The sequence below is a fragment of the Canis lupus genome, chromosome X (genome assembly GCF_048164855.1).
Source record: "Canis lupus baileyi chromosome X, mCanLup2.hap1, whole genome shotgun sequence".
Lineage (NCBI taxonomy): Eukaryota > Metazoa > Chordata > Mammalia > Carnivora > Canidae > Canis > Canis lupus.
Window position 1 is genome coordinate 102,094,488 of NC_132876.1, and position 19,055 is coordinate 102,113,542.

General features: G+C 32.4%; 1 protein-coding gene and 1 long non-coding RNA gene across 4 annotated transcripts in view; one reads left to right on the plus strand and one right to left on the minus strand.

Annotated features, from left to right (window-relative positions):
- Nucleotides 1-18,950, plus strand: part of LOC140628834 (uncharacterized) — a 34,762-nt gene extending 15,812 nt beyond the window's left edge. For both annotated transcript variants that reach the window (XR_012026768.1, XR_012026769.1), the window contains exon 4: nt 18,778-18,950. This is a non-coding gene — a long non-coding RNA (uncharacterized lncRNA). The remainder of the gene's footprint in view (nt 1-18,777) is intronic.
- The window catches only part of LOC140628832 (melanoma-associated antigen B10-like), a 46,265-nt gene that overhangs the window by 18,505 nt on the left and 8,705 nt on the right, over nt 1-19,055 (minus strand). The window lies entirely within an intron of this gene.

Below are 19,055 nucleotides of genomic sequence, written 5' to 3' on the forward strand. Positions count from 1 at the left end.
TGATATTAATAGTTAAGAAAACTAGACTTTTTCAGTCAAATTTGTTTCACAAAAATTATCAAAATGGCAATTTCCCAGGAGTGCACACCTTTTTCTTGATTTTTACTATAGCATGTGGTTAAGGTAACTGATTTTTATCACTTTAAAAGATGTTTTTTTTACAAGAAAGTCTGCTGTTCATTTGTTGACTATAAGAAGTAGTATTTTTAGTAAGATGTTAGTTATGTGTATATTTAAGATTTCAAGGATACACAAAATATTTGAGAAGACAGTAATAAGTAATAAGAATAAGAATATCAAGAGATATGCTTGATAAGAGATATGCAGTAATAAGAATATCAAGAGATATGCTCACCCAGAATGAGTATGGTAGCATGAAATAATGGGTGATAATAATAGGTAAACCAAAGTGCTAATTTATGAAATAAAAATTACCTGGTATTAGGAAATAAGAATACTTCTGAGAGGAAGTTGCGATTTCTTGATTTATGAATATATTTTTAAAACATATTTTAGAAAAATTCATTGTATACTGTTCAGATATTAAAACAAGGCATCCTTATTTTTGAAAGTAGGGAGCTGTCTAAAGAAGAAATAAAAATCATCCATAATTTCCTATCAAGACGTAGCCTATCTCTGACTGAGTTATTTCGCTTAGCATAATACTCTTTAGCTCTATCCATGTCATTACAAATGTCAAGATTTCATTCTTCTTAATGGCTGAGTAATATTCATATATATGTATATATATATGTGTGTATATATATATATTCACATCTTATTTCACTCATCTATCGGTGTACGTTTGGGCTCTTTCCATAATTTGGTTATTGTTGGTAATGCTGCTATAAACATTGGGCTACATGTATCCCTTAGAATACCATATGATTTCACTCATGTGGAATTTAAGAAACAAAACAAACAAACATAAGGGAGAATAAAGAGAGGCAAACCAAGAAACAGTCTCTTAATTACGGAGAACAAACTGAGGGTTGCTGGAGGGAGGTGGGTGGGGGGATGGGTTAAATAGGTGATGGGGATTAAGGAGAGCATTTGTAATGACCCCTGGGTATTGTATGTAAGTGATGAATCCATAAATTCTGCACCTGAAACTGATATTACATTGTATGTTAAGTAACTGATAGTTAAATAAAAATATACCAAAAAAAAGCCATTACATTTTCATAAGTGGAACATGTTGAATAAAAGACAAAAAGTATTAACTATAAAAAAGAGCCTATTAGATATATTTTGTTTACAGTATTTTAGACTTTTTATAGTATCTGTTGCAAACACTTTCCCAATTTATATTTTTACTTTGTTCATTTATTTTACATACAGAATTTTAATATTTTGTAGTTAAATCTGTCATATTTATCATTTATATATATTTTCTGAATTTGAGGTCATATTATAAAGGTTGCTCTTTCTCCTGAATGACCTTTAGTATTCTTCCAGTGTTTTTTTTATTTTTTAATTTTTATTTTTTTAAAAGATTTTATTTATTTATTCATGAGAGAGAAAGAGAGAAAGGCAGAGACAGAGGGAAAGGCAGAGGGAGAAGCAGGCTCCATGCAGGGAGCCCAACGTGGGACTCGATCCCGAGTCTCCAGGATCATGCCCTGGGCTGAAGGCGGTGCTAAACCACTGAGCCACCCGGGCTGCCCTCCCGTGTTTTTTTAACCCTTAAATTTAGGATATATCTACTAGGCCAAATCATAAACAGCTGGTCTACAATTTGGATTTTGCCTGAAATTATTCTTATTCACACAGTGAAGTCTTTGTTGTTGTTGCTTTAGTTTGTTAGCGTGTTTATACACTTATTTTTGAAGTATAATGTATATAAAAACAAAAAAGTGAGCTAACTATAGTTATAGCTCAGTGTATTTTCACAAAGTGAACACATCCATGTAACCATCATCCAGATCAAGAAAAAGAACTACAGCAGAGACAGTAATGTGAAAAAAAAAATTACTGCAGACATGACGATCTGTTTCTAAAACTCAAAAGCCCCCAACATAGCTCTTTCCAATTGCTATGCCTTCTAAAACATTACTACCTTGTTTTAAAAGTTCTAAAAAATAAGTTTGCCAAGTTTTTGAACTTTATGTAAATTGAATCAATGAAAATGACTGTTTTTCATATGGTTATTGACCATTTGGATATCCTCTGTTCAAAGTGCTGATTTGAGTCTTTTGTCTATTTTTTCTATTGGGTTATCTCTCTTTTTTCTATTGTTTTATGGAAGTTCTCTGTATTTTAAACATAAGAACTTTGTTGGAAGTTCGTGCTATACTTATCTTTTCCCAATTCTTGGCTTCTTTTTTCATTCTTTTAATAGGGCATTTTGATACCAAAAGTATATCAATCTTGATGTACTCTATTTTATTAGTTTTTCTCATTGTGATTATTGTTTTTTGTGTCCTGTTTGAGAAACTGTTGCTTATTCTGGGACATTTTCTTCTAAACACTACATTGTTTTAACTTTTGCAGATACACAGTACATCTAGAACTGATTTTTTTATTGTGTGAGTTAGAAATTATGAGTTATTTTTTCTCATAAATGTTTAATTGTTCCAGGACCTTTTACAAATAGACACTTCTTTCCCTGCTGCATTCAGTTGTCATAAATCAAGTTGTTGTGCATATGTGGGTCATTTTAGAACTCTCTAGTTTTTTCTGTTGGCCTATTTTATTGTTCTTTTGTAAATAACACATTGTCTAATTATGTAGTTTTTAAATCATTTTTGATATCTGGTAGTGTAAGTTACTAAGTTTTATTCTTCTTCAAGATTGCCTTGACTGTACTTGGCCTTTTGTGCTTCCATACACATTTAGAATCAGTGTGTCAATTTCCATTTTTAAAAAAGAAAACTGCAGAAATTTTGATTGGGAGTGCATTGAATCTAATATTCAGTTGAAGGAGATTTGACATCTTTAAATCATTCAGTTCTGCAATCAGTGAATAATTATTTAGTTCATCTTTTTTTGTATTTAGCTCTTATTTAATTTCTCTCAGCTATATTTTGTGATGTCATCTTGTGTATATTTCTTAAACTTATTTCTGAGTATTTTATGTTTTTAAAAATATTTTATTTATTTATTTTGAAAGAGAGAGAGCATGAATGGGGGGAAGGCCCGAGGCAGAGGGAAAGAGAATCTCAATTAGACTTCATGCTGATCCCAGAGCCTGGCACAGGGCTTCCTCCCACGACCCTGAGATCATGACTTAGATGAAATCAAATTTGGATGCTTAACTATCTGAGCCATCCAGGTGCCCCCTAGGTGACTTTGTACATGCTTTTATTAATCTCATTTTTGTTTACAAACCATAATATAATGATACAATTTATTTGTTTATAACAACTTGTATCCCACAAACTTGATAACGTTCCTTATTAATTTTAAATATTTCGTGTGTAGATCCTTTTAAAATTGTATGCAGGACTTTATATGGTTATTAATAAAAGTTAATAAACATTTAATTGTTTTGTTGAATCCTTATGTCTTTATGTATATATGTATGTGTTCCTGCTCCTTATAGTGGCTGGGATAACCTTCAAAATCTTAGATATAAGTGATGACAGTGTTATAAATAGGCACATTTGTCTTGTTTCTGAGTTCAAGGGGAAAACTTAAAATATTTCACGATAACTACAATGTTTGCTCTAGAAATTTAGACCCTTTTTATTCAATTCAGGAAATTTCCTTTTCTAGATTAATAAGTGTTTGTTAATAATAACTATTAACTGGGATGCTTGGGTGGTGCAATTGGCTAAGCACCTGACTCTTGGTTTTGGCTCAGGCGGTGACCTCAGATCATGAGATCAAGCCCCCTGTCAGGCTCCATCCTCAGTGGGGAGTCTGCTCACGATTTTCTCTCCCTCACCCTCTGTCCCTACCCTTCCACACTATCTCTTTTTTCTTTTTCTCTCTGTCAAATACATAAATAAATCTTTTTTAAAAATGGATAGTAACTTTTCTCAAATACATTTTCTTCATTGATATATGTGATTTTCTCCTTTTGGTCCTGTTCATGTTTTTGAGTTAAAATTTTTGGTATTTTTAATGTTAAAGAAATCTTGCATTCTTGGAATAAACCTCATCTGATAATGATGTATATTCATTTTATTATTATAATACAATAATAATAATTATTATTATTTACTATCTTTTTATCATTGTATTTAATTTTCTGATATTTTAAGATTGTTGCATCTGTACTTATGAAAGAAATTAGCTATAATATTATTTTTCATAATGTCCTTGCCAAGGTTTGGTGTTACATTTATGCTGCTCTCATAAAATGAGTTGAGATGTCCCCTATTTTTCTATTCTTTGGAAATGTGTTTTTTTTTTTTTTTTTGGAAATGTTTTTATGTAATGTTTTTTTCATCCTTAATGAAGCTGCTTGGTTCTGGAATTTGCTTTGAGGGAAATTAAATTATGGATTCTGTTTAATTTCATTACTATTCAGATTTTCTATTTCTTTTTATGTCAATTTTAGGAAGATGCATTTCTCTAGGAATTCATCTAGTTTAATAAGTTTTTTGTAATACAGTATTTTTGATATGTGTTGGATCTGATATTCTTTTTTCATTCTAACAGTGGCTTTCTTATGCTTTCACTTTTTCTTGATTTCTCTTCAAGAGTTTATCCATTTAATTAGTCTTTTTAGGGAATTAACTTTTGGTTTGTTGGTACTTTATTTATTTGAACTCTATTTCATTGATTTTTATCTTCTTATCTATGACATGTTTTGTTTTATATTCTTTGGGTTTATTTTGCTTTTCTTTTGCTATTTCCTTGAGATGGATGCTATTTTTTGTTAGCTTATCAATTTTCACCCTCTCCTCATCTCTGAAATTTGGCTTTAAAACTGTAACATTCCCTTTAAGTATACATTGAGTATTCTCTAAATGTCATGCTGTATTTTTATTTTCATTTATTTCAAGATACATTCTAATTTCTGTTTTGTTTTTTTTTCTTTTTTTCCATGGTTTATTTAACACTGTATTTATAATTTCTAAAGTTAGAGGAGATTCTGATTTATTATTATTTTTTAAGATTTTATTTATTTATTCATGAGCGACAGAGAGAGAGAGAGAGGCAGAGACACAGGCAGAGGAAGAAGCAGGCTCCATGCAGGGAGCCTGATGTGGGACTCGATCCTGAGTCTCCAGTATCACACCCTGGGCTGCAGGTGGCACTAAACCGCTGTGCCACTGGGGCTGCCCTGATTTATTTATTATTGATATTTTCATTTAATTACAAAGATTAGTGACTATGCCTTTCATTATTTTAATTCTCTGAAATTTTCTTAAAGTTATTTTGTGGCCTGGTATGTATAGTTAGTTATTTTAAGTGTTCCCGGTGTGCCTGAAAAAAATGTGCGTGATGAATTCACTGGATAAAATATTATCTGTATATCCTTTACATCAAATTTAAAACTCTTAATATATTCTATATTTTATAAATGTTTTTCCTGCTTGATCTATCAGTTCAGGGACATATACTAAAATCTTTCACTGTTTTTATAGATTTTTCTACACCTTCTGTAATTTTGTCAAATTTTGCCTGTGTATGCAGAGTACATTTTATTTGAGGTATAATGATTCTTCTTCCCATCAAATCAAATTTTTGATCATTCAGAAATAATATTTATATCTAATATTGCTTTTTTGCTTTAAAATATATTTTATCTAATACTAATATACTGGGCAGCCCCGGTGGTGCAGCGGTTTAGCACCGCCTGTGGCCCAGGGCATGATCCTGGAGACCCTGGATCGAGTCCCACGTCAGGCTCCCTGCATGGAGCCTGCTTCTCCCTCTGCCTGTGTCTCTGCCTCTCTCTCTCTCTCTGTCTCTATGAATAAATAAATAAAAAATCTTTAAAAAAAGATTTATAAAAAATAATAATACTAATATACTTGAATTATTTTGATTGGGATTTACATAGTACATTTACTTTTTCCATGCTTTTTCAATATTATTATATCCGCTTGTTTCAGATAACTCCCTTGTAAATAGCATGTGGTTGATCTTTGGGGGTGAGAAAAGGAAAGAGGGAGAGAAATAAAGAGAGAGAGAGAAAATCTTAAGCAAGCTCCATGTCCAGAGTGGAGCTCAACATGGGGCTCCATCTCACAATCCTGAGATGATGACCTGAGGCAAAATCAAAAGTCAGATGCCTAATCAACTGAGCTACCCAGCACCCCAGCACATGATTGATTTTTTAAGTCAAGTCTGAATCTCTTTTCCTTTAATTAGTGCATTCATTACATTTCTTAAATAAACGAATGTATTGAGGTTTATAAATACTAAATTATTACTTGCATTCATATTGTCCTACATTTTTTATTAGGCTTTCTCACCTTCCTTATATTTTTTTTGCATTGAACATGGTATTATGTATTTTTCCCTTTCTATGATATTTATAGTATGATATTCTTTATTTCTTCAATTCCTTTTTCTCTAGAAATTACAGCATGCAACCCTGAAGTACCAAAGACTAGTATTTGTTGATTTTTACCCTCTTCTTAGAAAATGTGGGCAATGTAGTTTACTTTAACTACAATTACCTCCATTTTGACTTATGTATATGTTATTCCTATGGGGTTTAATTCTTTAATGTTAAGCACTGACAGCTATTATTATTTTTTATTTCATGTACTCTATGTTGATTTAGATTTCCTCATATTTATAGTTTTGTTTCCTTCCTGCATCTCAGACTTTATATTTAGGATTTTTTTTTTACCTTAGAAACACTTTTTGTTATTTCCTTTATTATAAGACAGTTGGTGATGGAGTCTCATGATTCTGTTTGCCAGTCAGTGTCTTTATTTTCTGTTAATTTTTGAAAGATATTTTTGTAGAATATGTAATTCTGTGTTGGTGATCATTTTAATACTTTGAAGCTATAATCCCATTGGCTCCTGGCTTTCATTGTTGATGTTACAAAGGAAGCTGCCCTTTGTTGATCCTCTAAATGTGATTCTCCCATGAGTTTTTTAAAAGATGTTACTTATTTTTTGCTTTGATTTCCCACAGATATATTGTACATATGTCTGAATTTCTTTTATCTTTTGTGGGATTCATTGGGATTCTTGAATGTATGGGTTGATATGTTCTATTAGTTTTAGAAAAAAATTTTAAGGATTTTATTTATTTATATATTCATGAAAGGCACAGAGACAGAGAGGCAGAGACATAGGCAGAGGGAGAAGCAGGCTCCATACAGGAAGCCTGATGTGGGACTTGATCCTTGGATCCCGGGATCATGCCCTGAGCCAAAGGCAGAGGCTTACCCACTGAGCCACCCAGGCGTCCCTAGTTTTAGAAAATTTATAGCCATTTTTTAAGTCTCATTTTCTTTCTCTCTTCTTTTGAACTCCCATTAGATGTATTTTAAAACTTTTAATTGTATTCTCTGTCTCTTAGCCTTTCTTCTATATTTCATTTACTTTTTTCTCTTCCTGATTCATTCTGGGTGTTTTTTTCTGACCCATCTTACAAATCACAATAGTTTTTTTTTTTCTTTTCCAGCTAAATTAAGTATGCTATAAAATCCATCCTTTACCTTCTTAATTTTGATCATTGTATCTTGCTGTTCTAGAATTTCTGATTGGTTCTTTTTGAAATTGTATTGTTACTTTTTATACTTTGCTGTTTCTTGCTGAATATTTTAAGTTCAGCACTTAGCTCTGTGATCATGGATAGCATAGTTGATTTATAGTTTCTGTGTATTATATATAGTATCTGTACTAATTGTAGGACTGTCAATCATCTTGTCTCATCATGTACTGGGTTATTTTTTGTTGTGTATAGATCCGTTGTTTGATTACACTTATTTAGACATTTTATTGTATTCTGTACATGAATATGATGATTTCATGTATTTGTGCTAATAGCTTCCAGGGAGATTTTCCCCCCTACTGCCAAGTGTTTGGAGGCTTTAGCAATCTAAGATCACCGTAATCCAATTTTAGAGTTTGAGATTTTTTAGAAACTAGATGACCTAAAACTATGCTTCAGTCCATGCAAGGACAGATTTCTTTCTGGTTCATAATTGCTCCTAGTTTCCAGGATCCCAGGAACTATCCTAAATGACAGGTAGGTTACAAAACTGTTCTCCATCTTGGCAGGACCTGAAATTTATCTTTTGCTCACTTAGCCTTTGAGCCTATCACAGCTATTGTTGCCCTCTTAGCCACCTGCAAAGGGTAGCATATAGCATTGCAAGTACTGCTTTCACCTATTAATTTCTGTCTTCTCCAAGATATGGTGTTTCTATTTCCTCATCATGTTGTTAGCTTTCTGATTATATGTTTTTTTCTTCTTCAGATTTTTTATTTATGTATATTAGGATGCAGGTTCTAGATTATGTGGTACCATTTCAGGTTCTCAATTATGCGGTCTACCATTTCAGTGTACTTTATAGGCCTTTCTTAGTCATCATCTTATAGTATTGACATCTTATAATATTGTTAAGTGTTGACAAAAAGTGCGTGTCCCATTTCTGTTTAGGCTTCCTTTGCCTGTAAATTTTCCAGGGCAAGGACTATATATGAAACTTTATCTAGAAAATACAGAAATTGGTGTAGGTTTAACAAGAATTAAATATTTGATAATATGCTAAAAGCTCTTTGTAAGTTTCTAATAGCCCTTAAATTCTGTTTGCTTTGATTTTGGTTGTGAAAAAATTACTTACAGGTCCTTTTAAATGTAACTATTAAAATATATAACTTAATATAAAGGCTAAGCAGAAAGCTAAACATACTTGGCTGCTGGCAAAGTAGATGGTTATCCATGTGTGTCTCTAAAAAATCAATACTAGAAACCATTCTAGAAAGAACTCAAAAAAAAAGCACTGACATAGTGGAAATCCTGCACTATGCTACACTTCTTAGCTGGGCATTTAATTACTTTACCTAACAACTTTTATTAAATATATGTTATGTGGCAAGCACCATCCTCTGTACTGGGGATACAGAACATGCTGTCCCTGTTCTCAGAGATACCAGGGCCCCATGATGATAACTGTGCAACAAAGAGATACTTGTGTAGCAGTGTGGTGAGTTATCTGGTAGAGACAATGACATTAAGTACTCAAAGTCCTGAGGATGGAAAGGATTGATTTGAGAAATTGGTGTTTCTTTCTCCTCATCCCAGCTAAGGATATGCTTATAAGCCAATTCCATGTCCAATCCCACCTTTCCCCTCCACTCTGTTTTCCAGGGAAGAATGCATCGTTCCTAGGCTTTCTCCACTACCGCAAGCCTCATTTTTAAATGGAATCCTTAAATAATTCAAATAAATGTCTTGGGCAGAAATGGCATGTACAGATGTGGAAAAAAGAGGTGAAGGAGGTGAAAGTAACCAATATATCACTTTTGAAAACTCATTAAAGAAAGAAGAATGTATTAAGGAGATGCAGCAATTGTTTCTTTTTTATGGCAATCTTACAGTCTTCAAAATAACTTTCAAATACACCTCTGAAATACTTCAGATTTTATCTCCTTCTATGCATTATGAAAACTTACATGCTGACCCCATTTAAAAATTTTCTGATAATTCTAATTCTTGATATTGAGTTTATTATTATAACACATAATACCATAAATCCAAATTCTCTCAAAATTAGACCTTCGGATAAAGGTAGTTTTCTGAAGTTAGCTAAGTCATGGTATTACCTTTATTCAAAGGTGTATGAAGTATGTCGTTAGAATAGTTTTAATTAATTAAATGAGATTAAATCCTATATGAGTTGAATGTATTAGCAAAAGCCTTTGATTATTTAAATAAAGGCTAACATTTGAAGGAAAGTATAGATGTAAAATAAATCTAGTTCAATAAATAAAGGGATATGAAACCAAATTATTTCTGTGCTGAAATAGAAAATAAAAATAATAAAATGAATTCACTTAGATCAATGCTGATAACCCAGCTATCCATGTATTCTTCCATATTAATTTCTTTCCATTCTCTCATCTAAAAGTATTAGCAAATTAATCCAATTTTAAAATATACTTGTATTTGTTAATTTCATTCTGCCTTCCCCATAAAATATAAAAATAGGCCTTTTAAGAATTTAACATGACTAATCTAAGAAAAGTATGTTAAAAATATAGGATCATATATTAAAAGTGCAAACCCAATATGGTTGAGAGTTACTTTTTTATTATATGATATTTCTGTGTTTACTTATGTATCCTGAAGACTTTTGATGAAAGTATACTTTTAAAGTAGGAAAGCGGGATCCCTGGGTGGTGCAGCAGTTTAGCGCCTGCCTTTGGCCCAGGGCGCGATCCTGGAGACCCAGGGTCAAATCCCACATCGGGCTCCCTGCATGGAGCCTGCTTCTCCCTCTGCCTGTGTCTCTGCCTCTCTCTCTCTCTCTCTCTGTGACTATTATGAATAAATAAATAAAATATTTTAAAAAAATAAGTAGGAAAGCTTTTCTAATACTCTTTCTAATACTCTAAGAAAATGTTCTTCTGGTACACTGATTGTATATTATTTATCAAACATAAACAGAATTAAGCTAAATGATTTTTCTGGTACATATGAGGCAATCCAGCTTATAGATTTGGGCTGAGAATTAAGGTACACAAGTCAATATATATGAGCTGGTGAATCTCCCTTTTTATAATATTATTTCATTTACTAGGTATTAAAGTACTTTTTTAGTTGGATGATAGAATTATTAGATATAAAGAGGAGCAGAAGGAAATGTCAAAGTCTCTATTTTCAAATTATATTTTAATTTTTTCTTGTAATTATGTCTTGCTTGATTTTTGCCCCATCACCTGTTCAGCTGATTATTAAATAACAATTTTAATTTAAAAGCATATATCAGTCAGAAGCCAGGCAGAGAGAATTTAAGCTATAGAGTTCAGTAGAGAAAATTTAATATTGGGAATATTATGTCCAAAAAGTATTAGAAGAACTGAAAGGGCAAACAAGGGACCATGAGGCAATTTGGCTATTAGCACAGGAGGAAGCCACGGCTAAACCTAGTACTAGAGGAGCAAGGATAGGAAGTAGTGGTACAAAGAAACAGGAGTAGGGGCTTTCTGTAAGGAACTGGGACTTGGGAAGGAGGAATGCTGCTAGAAGTTACAACCACAAGGAGATGGAGCCACACCAAAAAGGTAATCTGAAGCAGATAGGTGGGAGAAATAACCTAGAATCTGGTCTCCACTCTCCATTCACCCTCTCCTGCTAGTGGCTCCCATTGACAGGATTGATCTGACAGCATTAGTCAGATGCTAATTGGTAAAGGAGTATGGGCTTTGCAGTTGTGGGGCTAAGTCCCCTGAGCAGAGTATAGTAAGAGGAAAGTAAGAAATGGCCCTAAGAGCATATTGGCCAGTAAACAGATCAATATATTCTAAATAGTAGTTTAATGTTGTTCTTTTCTAGCATAGCATCACATTCCCAGACTTGTAGAAGGTTAGAAAATCATCAGACTACAGATGACAAACTTTCAATACTTACAGTTTTTGAAGTAGTGGGAGATTTAAAAATATAAAAATGGAACAATGTACCAAAAAGGCATTAATAAAAGGACATATTAACTCTAATTAAAAATGAATGGATGGAAAATATAAAGATCCTTGCTTCACATAATAATGAATACCTTTGTATTATCTGTATTACCAAATACTGAATTGGCATCTCTCATTCTGAAATCATAGAAAGATGATGTTCCTATCATGCTTTTTGGTATTTCTCTGCTAGTCCTAGCCTATGGAAGAATGTGGAAAAACAAAATGACATGTAGCTGTTGGAAAGTAGTAAAGAAAATTACTGTTATTTGTAAAAGATATTATCTACGTGAAAACTCAGAAAATTATCTGAAAAAATGATCACAACTAAAAATCTATTTTATTGCTGAGAACAAAAAATAAGTAAATATGAAAAATTCTATATACCATCAAAGATAATGTAGAAATATAATGAAAAATATACCCCATCAATAATAATAATAATAAACTAGTAGAATTTTGGTGTAACTATAAAAGTTGAATGTGAACTTCATGAAGAATTCTATACAACTTTATGTTGAGACCTAAGGATTTGAATAGAGACTTGTATCAAGTTTTGATGGTTAAATTTAATTGTCAAGTTATCTGACCAGATTAATTATAATTTCTGGGTATGTCTATGAGAATGTTTCTGAATGATATTTGCATTTAAATTGATGGACTCAGTAAAGTAGTTGTCCTGTCCAGTGTGGGTGGGCATCAGCTAATCAGTTGAAGGCCTAATTAGAACAAAAAGCAGAGGAATTAGGAATTTGGCTTTTTTAACCACCCCTCTCCTCAACATTGCCTCACTGCATGATCTGGGACATCTCATCTCATTTTCTCTGGCCCTTGGACTGGGATTTATAGCATCTGCTCCCTTGGTTTTCAGGCCTCAAGACTGATTTAATTACACCACCATTTCCCGGGATTTCTGCTAGCTTGCAGATGGCAGATCATGGGAGTTCTCAACCTCCATCATTATGGGAGCCAATTCTTCATAAAGAATTCTCTCTTTCTTTATTATATGTTTAATATATTTATTATTTGTACAAGTATTATATATAAACTATAATAGAATTGTCAATTAAAACAACTTTGTATTTTTAGATAAGATGATTATTGGTAGGTAGAAAGCCAATGAGTTTAGACTGATAGCAGATTCAGAAGTGCCAAACGTGAAGCTAACACGGCAAGTAAGCAGATGTTCTCAAGGAAACTCTGAGAAGGCTAAGAGTCAACAACTATCAAAGACAGACTGAGCTGTAGGTCATCTTCAAGATAATTATTTTAAGAAACTTTATTGATAACACCTGGGATGTTTGTGCTTCTCTGTCTACAGTCATAAACAGAACAGCTGGCTGTATTGAATTTTTCCCTCAGACTGAAGTCCAAGAAAATTTTCTAGATAAAATATTCTGTTCTGGGACAAGGTTACTAGTAAATGTATTGTGTCTTGGCGAGGAAGCTAAACTGAAGTTGAGACAAGCCTCAAGGGATTATAAAAAGGAAAGTGTTGGACAAAAAAGATAAATATATTAGAGATTTTGATTCTCAGAGTAAAATTCTTTGGTTTAGCAATTATGAAGACCTTGGGTATGCCTCTTTGCCTATTCACCATCCATACAAAAGTCGATAACTGCTACAGAGTAATATTTGTTTACTTACACAGAATCAGTGGTCAGCCTTAATTATGGAAAAGTTCTATCGGAGAAGCACAACCAGCACTAGTGTGGAACCCAGCATGCTGTGTACCAATGTTAAGTAATCAATTACTTCATTTAAAAATATAAATAAATCAACACATATGACAGTGCACTTGAGGAAAAACACAAAGTGTTAAGGAGATGGTCAAAGAAGAACAAACAATAACAGAATTAAGGAATCAAAACATGCAAAGGAAAAATGAAATAAATTGAATCTAATTCACATCCTGAGAGAACTGAGATGAATATTGCTTCCATGACATAAGAATAATCAACCATGAAAGCAAAAAAGATCTGACATGTAAACTACATTCTTGGATATTTAAAATTCAATGGACTAAATTACAAATGTACATAACTTATGCTTGAATTGCAGATCTAGAAATCTCTCGAAATAGTTGAGGCAAAGTCAAGGATAAGTGTGTAAATTCATGGTGTGTAGATTCAGGTAACCCCAGAGAAAGGAGGAACTAATCAACTGAAAAAAAGAGTCCCTGAATTATGGAAAGATGTAAATATTCAGATTTAAAGGGTCCATTCACTGCCCAGTAGAATAAGTAAATTTCATCATCAACATTAAAATAAAAATCCTACAGATTTTGTAGAGGAAAATAAATTTTATTTGCAATGAAAGGAGAAGTGTGGGGAGGTAATTTTTCACAAAAAAAACATAAGCAATATCTTTAAATTTTTATGAAAAATAAATATTTTGAAACTAGAATTCTGTACCCAGTCATATCATTCATCATCCATGAATGTCAAATTCATGTATAAATGTATTTTCAGACACTTAAGAACAGAGAAGTCTAATATCTATGAAAAAGTTGCTTAAAAGGCAAAGAAAAGACATCAAAGACATAAAACGAAGACATCTAAGAAAGATGGCAACATGTAATATAAAAAACACTGATATCAAAGTATGACCTAGGAAATTCAAGAAAATTAAAAAATAAATTTAAAGAAGACCCATTATATATATATATATATATATATATATATATATATATATATATACAGTATTTTTCCCCTTTGCAGAAAATAATGATTCAAAGACTAATCAGTTGTACTACTTAATTGTATGGCATACATTTGGATAGTTGAATGAGAAGTGCTGTTTATTGCTTTTCAGGCTTTAACATCAACATATAGAGAAAATCTTTTAAAATTATAGAGAAATGACTGTAAATGTAAATGTATGCTTCAGGATTCTCTCTGTCCCTCTGCCTCTCCTCTCTAAAATAAATAAATAAATCTTAAAAAAAATAAAAACAGGGAGTTATTTTCTAGAGGTGAGATATTAAGAAATGCAAATTCAAGTACATCATTTAAATAAAAAAAAATAGATAAAACTACCAGAAGTAAAAAGAATACTGTGAAAACAAGAGGGAAGTAATGTAAATGTTGTATATAGAAACTGTACACATTGGGCACCTTCAGCTCAGGTCGTGATCCTGGGATCCTGAGATTGAGTCCTGCATCAGGCTTCCTGTGGGGAGCCTGCTTCTCCCTCCACCTATGTTTCTGCCTCTCTCTGTGTCTCTCATGAATAAATAATTAAAATCTTAAGAAAAGAAACTGTACACATTTTATATTTGGTACATAAAACTGTTTTTGAAGTAATAATGGTAATTACCATGAACCTAAACTCAAAAACCATTAACTGCAGATGACTAAATTGTGTGTGTGTGTGTGTGTGTGTGAAAAAGGAAGACACTTTCACTTTTTAATTTTAGTCAGTTCAGTAATATTTTTTTATTTAACATGTACATTTATTATCCTCATAATAAAACATAATTTGATAAAGCTTGAACTTAGATATATCTAAAACTACCTTAATTAAAATTGTATGATACCAGTCCAATGGTAAAAAAAAAATGGACTATGATTAGTAAAGAGTTCCCAGCACAGAGTCTAGAAGAGTTATAGGGAAAGGAAATATTATTAAGTAAGAGTTTCCAGGATACTTAGATAAGTGATAAACAGAAAGCTATTTTTCATGAAACATATGTGAATATTTCCATTTTTTATATGAGGAATAATTTTCTATACATGAACACAATGGTAGGTGACAGAATGGTATATATGGTTAAATTTTAAAATATCATAAAAAGAGCATATATAGATATATAAAATATATTTCTTAAAAAATCAGTAAGGGATGCTGTTATTATTAAAGAATACTTATAAAGCAACAGAAACTTACTTTCCTATAAATAATTGGAACACAAACTGACAATTTATAAAAGAATATGGATGACCAGTAAATACATGAAAAAATATTCAATCTCAGTAATGCCTACATATTTTTTTAAATGCCACTTAAGATCATTGGATTGGCAAATTTTAAAGTTATAAACACATTTTTGGCAATGAGCATTCTTTTCACTTTTTTGTGGGGATATTTATGTGTGTGTGTTTGTATATATGTGTATATATATATATATATATATATATAAATATATGCATAACCTTTCTGAAAAATCCATTTACAATGAATATTTTAAGAGCCTTAACAAGGGCATTTCTCATCGGTCCTGTGAAATAGAAAGAAATGCAGTCAAAGACATGCACAAAATGGCTATATATTATTATGCTAAATATTTATAATAGCAAAACAATGGCAATAGCTTCTTCAAGAAATGAAAATTGTTAAATAAATTAAGAAAAATTAATTTTCTTAAGAAAGTGGAAACCTGAAGGATTAATTTGCTTAAATTTCACTTGGGAGTTGTTAGCCCAGTGTAGTGGGGGTAAGGATAAAAAGGAAATGCGTTAAGATGCAAAGCAACGTCAAGCAATAAATAGCCACATTTGCTACTGGTTCAACTAAGCCACAAAAAAGACAGATTAGATAACTCTGAAGCCATGTTGACTTAGCGTATGAGACCTGTTCCTGAAGGTAGCCAGTCCTGGGAGTAGTCCACAGAAGAAAGAAAAGAGGGATACTTATATGCCCTGATCTCTTCCGTTTCTTATTTCCTATTGGTCAAAGTTGACCTCAGGGTAGCTAATCCCCTGCTAATTTGGTGACCCTTCTGGAAGTTGGATTTTGCTCTTCACAATGTACTGTTTCATCCAAGTTCAAAAAAGGGAGGCATGACCTAGAATAGTTTGCCTACCACCTAAGAAAGTGAAAGAAGGAGATAGTTAAGGAAATATGAAAAGGCACACAAGGTTGGAGTCCCAATAAAATCTAGATGAATAATTATCATGGAACCCTTATAATCGGGTTTTCTGAAAATAAAGAGTAGCACAGAAATATCCATGGAATAATGTTTAATTTTAGAAAAGCAGGAGGAAATGGCTATATATCTGGTAGGAACCCAAGATGAGATAGCTATATGAATATATACAAAGACTGAGCAATCTAGAAATAAATTTACTGGGCAGCTCTGGTGGCCCAGCGGTTTAGTGCCGCCTTCGGCCCAGGGTGTGATCCTGGACACCCGGGATCGAGTCCCGCATCGGCCTCCCTGCATGGAGCCTGCTTCTCCCTCTGCCTGTATCTCTGCCTCTCTCTCAATCTGTGTCTCTCATGAATAAATAAATAAAATCTTTAAAAAAAGAAAAAAAGAAATTTACTACCAATAAGCTGCTTTCTGTGTAAGGCCATTTTTAGTTTAGGGTCATTTTTTTCTCAACGAGTGCCTGCAATGTTCAAAAATTTTACTATAACTGTGTATTAATTTTATAATTAGAGTGAACGAATTTATAAAAAGAAGTAATTAAAGTTGTTATAATAAGATCTGGTTTTATTCAATTTTAATAAATTATTTTTCAGTATACATATAAAATTTCTGGAAACTTTGGACATCTGAATAAAGATTCAATGGTTATGCATACAATATAGGGTTTAAAAAAACAGTTTATGTGGCAGATGTTCCCTTTCCATCCTGTCAGATTAAAGTAATATTATGCCTTTTTAGGAAGTATTTTTTTAAAGATTTTTATTTATTTATTCATGACAGACACAGAGAGAGAGGCAGAGACACAGGCAGAGGGAGAAGCAGGCTCTATGCAGGGAGGCCCATGCAGGACTCGATCCCGGGTCTCCAGGATCACACCCCGGGCTGAAGGAGGCACTAAACCACTGGGCCACCTGGGCTGCCCGAAGTATTTTTTTTAATAAAGGTCACTAAACAACTCATTCTGGTTGGTTTGGCATATTAACTGATAAGAAGTTATTTTACATTTGTGGTCCCAAGAACTTTTAAAAACAAAATAAGATTATTTGTCAGTTGTAGTTATGCTTGTATTCAAATAATCCCTGGTTCTTTGGATTTAGATTATGTAAAAAGACTGGAGAAAATTTAAGAGCATTTTATAAAGGTGTATCATGCCATAATTTACTTCTAGATGATGAATGGAAAAGGAGACTAAACATTTTAGCATTTTTGTAGTTTAACCAAATGTATATTCTCCCTTCTTTATTCTGATCAGATTTACATAAAACTTAGCTTTTAAAACACAACAAAAGCTAGCCTTTTGCTTAGATGCATTTAGAATTAGATGGCAAAAATAGTTTTCAAATGTCAGTAAAATCTCCTAAAGTCTGGCTACAGGAGTTGATTTTGTTTGTTTTCCTATTTGATTTGTTTTTCTGAAATGTTTGCCAGCACCTCACAAGCCATCATAGGTAATACTTCTGAAATATGAGAAAAGTGAATGGGTAATAATAAGAGGGATCAAAATAATAGTAGCACATATTTAAAGAACACTGTATAATTATCAGCTATAGTTCCCAGTGTTTTATACACATTAGTCACTCATTTGACATTGAGAAAATTCTGTGAAGTGAATAAATAATATTATTCTTATTCCCATTTTACCGAAGAGAAACTGAGGCAGACGGGTTAAACAGTGAATGGCAGATCCAAGATTTGAACTAAGGAAGGCTGGCTTCAAAGGCTGTTCCAGTAACCATTACAACACATATTATCTTTCATCATAGTTTAGGCAGTTGTTGGAAGATCAAAATTTTACATTACATAGAAAATATTCTGTCTTGAAGAATCTCTCTGACTTTTCTCTGGTGCAGATGTCAAATGACAGCTAACTCTTTATGGTATAGATATGCTATGGAGCTGAGATCTCACATCTACTTTATAGTCCTTCTTTCTGTGAAGTGCTGCCCAAACCATGAAAAAGAAGTAATTATGTTGATTTGCCTCATTACGGTTTCATTTCTTAGTACATTTCTCATAGGTAATGCTACTAAATATGATAACCTTTAGTCTTCTAACTTTACCATTCCAAGATTTAAAGCCAGAACATATGACACTAATGTAGGCAAATTTAGCAAAAACACATTCACAGTTTACACAGATACTGAATTTTCAGTTAACTATTCATTTCAGAGAAGGAAAACTTAAAATTTATCATTTGTTTTTCTTAATGTCATACATTCTACTACCAATAACATGCAAACATCTAATAAAATATGTCACTTGTTTATGCAATAAATATCATTATAAGTTTATAGTTATAAATTATCATTTTTAAATTGTTTTTTAAATTTATTTATTTATCTATGTACAACACAGAGAGAGACAGAGACACAGGCAGAGGGAGAAGCAGGCTCCCTGCAGGGAGCCCGACGTGGGACTCGATCCCGGATCTCCAGGATCACACCCCAGGCTGCAGGTGCTAAACCGCTGCGCCACCGGGGCTGCCCTATAAATTATCATTAAGTTATAAATTTATCAATGGTTAAGTATACTGGTAATTTAAGAAACTAATGTTTGGTAAATTTATTTATTTATTTATTTATTCATTCATTCATTCATTCATTCATTCATGAGAGACAGAGAGAGAGAGGCAG